The sequence below is a fragment of the Primulina tabacum genome, chromosome 4, assembly GCF_025594145.1.
Source record: "Primulina tabacum isolate GXHZ01 chromosome 4, ASM2559414v2, whole genome shotgun sequence".
Classification (NCBI taxonomy): domain Eukaryota; kingdom Viridiplantae; phylum Streptophyta; class Magnoliopsida; order Lamiales; family Gesneriaceae; genus Primulina; species Primulina tabacum.
In genome coordinates this window covers 21,124,642-21,130,641 of record NC_134553.1, presented here as the reverse complement: position 1 = coordinate 21,130,641, position 6,000 = coordinate 21,124,642, and the positions used below count along the sequence as shown (strand labels likewise).

General features: G+C 36.1%; 1 long non-coding RNA gene across 2 annotated transcripts; it reads right to left on the bottom strand.

The window, feature by feature from the left end:
• Positions 1–4,624: 4,624 nt before the first annotated feature.
• LOC142541587 (uncharacterized) lies at positions 4,625–5,967 on the bottom strand. Of its 2 annotated transcripts, none has more exons than XR_012819404.1 (5): positions 5,848–5,967; positions 5,641–5,749; positions 5,263–5,547; positions 5,050–5,154; positions 4,625–4,957 (listed from the first exon to the last, which is right to left on the bottom strand). It is a non-coding gene; the product is annotated as an uncharacterized LOC142541587 (long non-coding RNA). The 2 variants fall into 2 exon arrangements; XR_012819405.1 differs by having other exon boundaries at positions 4,625–4,866.
• Positions 5,968–6,000: the final 33 nt, after the last annotated feature.

Here is a 6,000-nt window from a genome sequence, read left to right as displayed (position 1 = left end):
AGCAAGCATTGTTTTAGCAGCTTCTTTAAGGGTCCGATTTCTTCTCTCAGCTACACCATTTTGCTGAGGAGTTCTGACTGCAGAGAGCTCATGCTTAATTCCAGCATTCTCTAGAAAATTTGAAAGAGTTTGATTGATGAATTCAGTTCCTCGATCTGATCTGATTCCATCAATTCCAACTGATTTTTCATTTAAAAGTCTTTTGAAGAGCTTTATCAGTTGTGAAGCAGTATGGTCTTTAGATTTGAGAAAAATAACCCAACTAAATCTTGAAAAATCATCTACGACTACCAAGGTGTATTTCATTCCCCCTAAGCTCATGACTTGTATAGGACCAAAGAGATCCATGTGCAACAGTTCTAAGCATCGGGATGAAGATTTACAACCCTTGTTTTTAAAAGAACATCGTACTTGTTTACCATACTGACATGCTGAGCAAAGTTTTTCTTTTGAAAAGTCTATTTTGGGCAAACCAGTTACAAGTTCATGTTTACTCAGATAGGCAATGGTTTTAAAGTTTAAATGGTTTATTCTCTTATGCCACAACCAATTTTTAGATGATTTAAAAGCAATAAAACAAACTGGTGCATAAATTTGATCATTCCAACTGATTTTATATGTTTTTTCACAACGTTTGCCAGTTAGTATGATTTCAATAGTTGAAGTTTTGACTGAACATGAGTTTTTGTCAAAATGTACTGAGAATCCACTGTCGCATAACTGACTGATGCTGATCAAGTTATACTTCAGGTTTTCTACTAATAGAACATCTTTAAAAGTAAAGTTACCATGGATAAGCTTACCCTTACCCACAGTTCTACCTTTGGAATTGTCCCCAAAACTGATATTTGGACCACTGTATTTGATCAGTTGAGATAGCACACTTGCATCTCCTGTCATATGTTGCGAACATCCACTGTCCAAATACCATATTGAGTTTTTGTTTGTACCTGTTACCTGTAGTCACACACATAATATAATTTGGTACCCATATCTATTTGGGTCCTGAACTGATTAGTCCTTTAGGAACCCATACTTGGATTAGTCTAACAGACTTTCCAGTAGCTGTATTCCAAATGGTTTTTCTCGGCTTTTGTGTGCTTGTGTAATGTACGGATGATACAATATGTGTTTTAGCTTTATTCAACTGATTGTTCAGTCTATGTCTCTTCTGAACTGGCTTGCAGTTATAGTAATTGGAATAGCCATTCGAATAGTTTTTGTAAAATCTCTTTGATGAATGACTTAGTGAATCAGTTGAGAATTTTTGACTATAACCAATCCCATATCTTCTAGCCTTGTTCATATTCTCAGTAGGTTGCTCAATCAGTTTACTGGGCTCAATTTGTTCTTGTACCACTGCTGATTTGACAAAGTGAATGTATTTCCTTTTGTCTATTGTTAGCTTTGGTTGAGTATCATTTGGATACATATCTCCTTGAGTGTTGAACCCTAAACCAGTTTTATCAGAAACTGATTTTTGTGAAATCTGCATCTCATTTAGTGCAGTAGATGATTTGTTCCAAGACTGAATAAGCTCAGTTTGTTTTTAGTTTTCAAGCATCAACTTCTGTTTTAATGACTGGTTTTTGTTTCTTTCTGCTTTTAACTCAGCAATTTCCCTTTTTAGACTCAACCCATCGACTGATTCATCAGTTTTGGTTTTACTGTCTGTGGGATCAGTTTGCTTTGCTTTGATTTCTTCAAATGATGATGCAAGCTTTTGATACTCAATTACCATGTCATGTAGTGTTAGAATGAGTTCTTCTCGTATGAAATCAGTTGAGCTGAAATCAAATACCTGTTGGCTAGATGATTCTTCTGCTGCATCATTAGCCATCAAGCACTTTACTTCCTCATCATCACTAGAGCTGCATGAGCTTTCTGGTTCCGACTCTTCACTGTCAATTTCTGCCCATTTAGATTTGTTTTCTTCAGCTAAGAGTACCTCATGTTTCTTTCTGAAGACCTTCTTATCTTCCTTGGGTCTTCTTTTGCGTTCATATGATTTCTTTCTTCTATCAGTTGAGCCTTGACTGTCCTTCTTGGGTTTAGGACAATCGGCAATGAAGTGACCTGATTTGCCACAGTTATAGCAGGCATTTGGTTCATCTTTGGAATTGTTCCTTTGGTATGGCTTCTGGAAGTTCCCTTGATTCTTTCTCATGAACCTTCCAAATTTTTTGATGAACAATGACATAGCATCATTACTCAACTGATCAGCAGATTTTTCGACTGAACTGATTGGTTCAGTTCTGATAGCAGCTAGAGCAGTTGTGGCTGCAGACGTAGATGGTTCTCCTTCTCTGGTCTGCAGCTCAAATTCATAGGCCTTTAAATCAGCAAACAGATCATGAATTTCGATTTGGTTCAGATCTTTGGACTCCCTCGTTGCCATGGTCTTGACATCCCATTCCTTGGGAAGACCTCTTATTACCTTTAGTGCAATCTCTTTGTTGGTATACACTTTTCCAAGTGCATTTAGCTCATTGATGATACTGCTTACTCTTTCATCATACTCGTGCATCGATTCTCCTGCTTTCATTTTGATGTTATCAAACTTTTGCACTGCAACAGAAAGTTTATTTTCTTTGGTTTGATCATTTCCTTCACACAGCTGGATCAGCTTTTCCCAAATTTCTTTGGCTGTCTTACACATTTTTATTTTGCTGAAGGTTACTTTGTCCAGCGTTTTGTACAGAATGTCTTTAGCCACATTATCAAGATTTGCTTTTCTTTTATCTTCAGTTGTCCATTCATCTCTGGGCTTTTCTATTCTTTGTGGTGCTCCTTCTGTAATGGCAACTGCTGTATTTGTTTTTAGAATCTTCATGGGTCCATCAGTTATGACATACCATATGTCATCATCTTGTGCAGCCAAATGAGCCTGCATTCTGATTTTCCAATCATCAAATTCTTCTCTGGAGAACATGGGAATTTTGTTGAATGAAGTCATGCTGGCAAGTTTTTAGATCAAAAGTATTCAAGAACAAGATTCAACCGCTCTGATACCACTTGATAGGATCGATTAACGTATCAAGAGTGTTTAGAAGGGGGGGTTGAATAAATACTCACAGTTAAAACTGGTCTTTTCTAATTTTGAGTTCAGTTTGGTGACAAACTGATTCTCGGAATCTTGTTGGTCAATGACAATCAGTTAAACTAAAGTAGTTGCGGAAAATAACTGACTGAAAGATAGAATACGAAACTGAAATAAAGTAGGCAAGGGTTGTTTCTAGATGTTCGGAGAATTTAATTACTCATACGTCACCCCTTCTATCTCAAGGATAGGATATCCACTAGAATATTTTGATCAAATACAAGAATTGTACTGACCCACTTCAGTTTGGACTTAACACTACCAAAAACTGAAACTCTTAGTTTAACATAATGTTCTTAGTGCGTAATTGATCTTAGCACTATCGAATTTCAACGATTATTACAACTTGCTAGTGGGCTCAAATTGTAGCCTTAACTGCTACGAATATATCAAGTAAGAGTGAGCTAAGATTTTGACAGAGTGACAGCAAGCTTTTGAATAGTGTTAACTCCCTCTTTTCCTTCAGCTGTTCTTCTGTCATATTTATAAGCTTCTTTTCTCCAACGGTAACTTGAGATGAATTTGAATCTTTGTATCCGTTGATTTCTACTTGATTATTCCTTGGACATTGTTTGCTTCATTTATTGTGATGCGGCGTCTTAATTGCTTTCGCCGAAATGCATTTTTCTAAGCTGTATTGATTGAAGTGCGGCGTTGCAATCTTCTATGTCTATTGACGGTTGAATGTTACTTCCCGAGACATGTTCAGTTGAAGGGTGCTTAGCATACGGCTGAATATATCAACTGATCAGTCTTCTTTATTATATCAGCTGATTTCAGTTGTTAAGTCCTGTTGCTGAGTTCAGTTTACTCGATCAGTTGGTTCGTATTTTCAGTTGGTTCATATTTTGTCAAACGCCGGAATTTAGTTTCCAACATTTTGCAATACGGAATTTGAGTTGTGGTGTATACACTACAACAAAAAATACTTTTCGCAGCGCGCGAATTCCTTTTCCTCAGCGCACATCGCACGCTGCACAACTGAAAGCTGTTGAAAGTTCAAGATTATCCGCGGCGTGCGGAGGCGTGCCGCGGATAACAATATCCGCAGCGCGCAAATGTACGCCGCGGATACTGTTGCACCTTCGCACGCCATTAATTGTATTATCCACGGCATGCGCTTGCGCGCCGCGAATACTCTTATCAGATACTCTTTTCTGCGGCGTGCATTCGCGCACCATTAATACTATTATTGGCGGCACCCGCATATGCTATTATCGATAGCACGCGCACGCAGGTTGCGGATAATATTATCTACAGCGTTCAATGTATGCCGTTAATATTCATATCCACAACATGCAAACAAATTCTACATCGTTCGTTTGCAGCCGATAAAATCAAATTTGTTAAAAAAAATTAATCGAATGGACAAAAACGATAAACCAAAATTTTACAAAAAATTTAGTGCAAATTTAAGTTTTATTAACACAAAATTGATAAAAGTCATTGTTTTTCCATATATCAATACTGAAAGTCTGAAAATCCAAAGCAAGATACAAAATCTGTACAACTAGCTGGTATAACAATGATTAAACTTTCAATACACGCAAATCAGTAGAATATTTATCAATCACACAATACTATAAATTTAGATAACCATGCTACCGTGCTTCCTATCGCGTCCTCGAGAAACTGCATTTCATCATTTGGTCGAATTAGGTCCACCTTCTCCACCAAAACCTTATCCACCCAAACTTTCCAACAAGATCTACCAAGAACAACATGATGCACTTTTGTGTTTGGATCTGTTTATGCAATTCGACCTTCTGCAACAACTAATTAATCAGCACATCAATGAAGCAGCTTACAATTAGTATTAGCATGAATATCTCCAAGACTCACATTCCTCAAATTTGACTGTTAATAAACAATGAAAAGTTATTGATTCAACCATGTCTATTTTTGTAAAAATTTTGCGATTTAAAAATACATAATTTAAGGATAATTACCTGAGAAACATGATCAAAATTACCATTTTTCTTGGCACCAATATCGATATCACCATTACTACCAACTTAATTCCCAATACCGCTACCAATGCCACCACTAGCAACCTAATTTTACAATCAAATCGTGTCAAGCGGTGTAATCATGATAATTCAAAAGCATTTAAGTGTGTATATATACTAAACATATTTTTTATATATTGTTTACTTACTAACATGTTCTTGCTGATTTTGTTGATTCATACTTTGTAAAAACATGGACCTCATTTCTTGCATTTCTAGCTGATTTTGTTGCATTTGTTGTTGAAGGCTTTGTACCATAGTTTAAAGTTGTTGAACATTTTCATTTTGTTTCACAGAAGCTCCAACTTTCGATGGTGTAACTCCGAAGCCCATTCCGCGCACTCTACCCCGAGCTTCCATGCCAAACACAAGGCTAATTGCATCATCAACAATGTTAGTTGTGTTTTGAGATTCAGGTGAACATTCTTGTAATTCTTTCTGCAAAAAAAAAAAAATATGAGCAAATGCGATAAAACCGAGAAAGAGAAAATTGTGTTTAATATTTTAAAAATAAAATATTTATTTTATTACCATTTTCTCTCCAACAGCTTGAGTACTAGGCTCCCCATTTTTTTTTCTTGTGACCTTCAATCCAAACTTGCGATCTCGTAATTTTTGTGTCTGCCGGGCTTCTCTTCTCCTTTAATATAGAAATAAATACAAAATCGTAAGAACATAATTCAAGATGTATATATCATTACTAATTACATAAATTATAAAAATCATAAAAATATTTACCATAATGTGAGTCAAACGAGCATAACCTCTTCGGCATATTGTGTGAATGTGATCTTGTTTTTTCCTCATCGTTTTAAATCTTTCACTCTTTTCCTGAAATTAGTTAAAATCGCATAATCAAAATGTGATCTTGTTATCATCAAAGCTTGTATG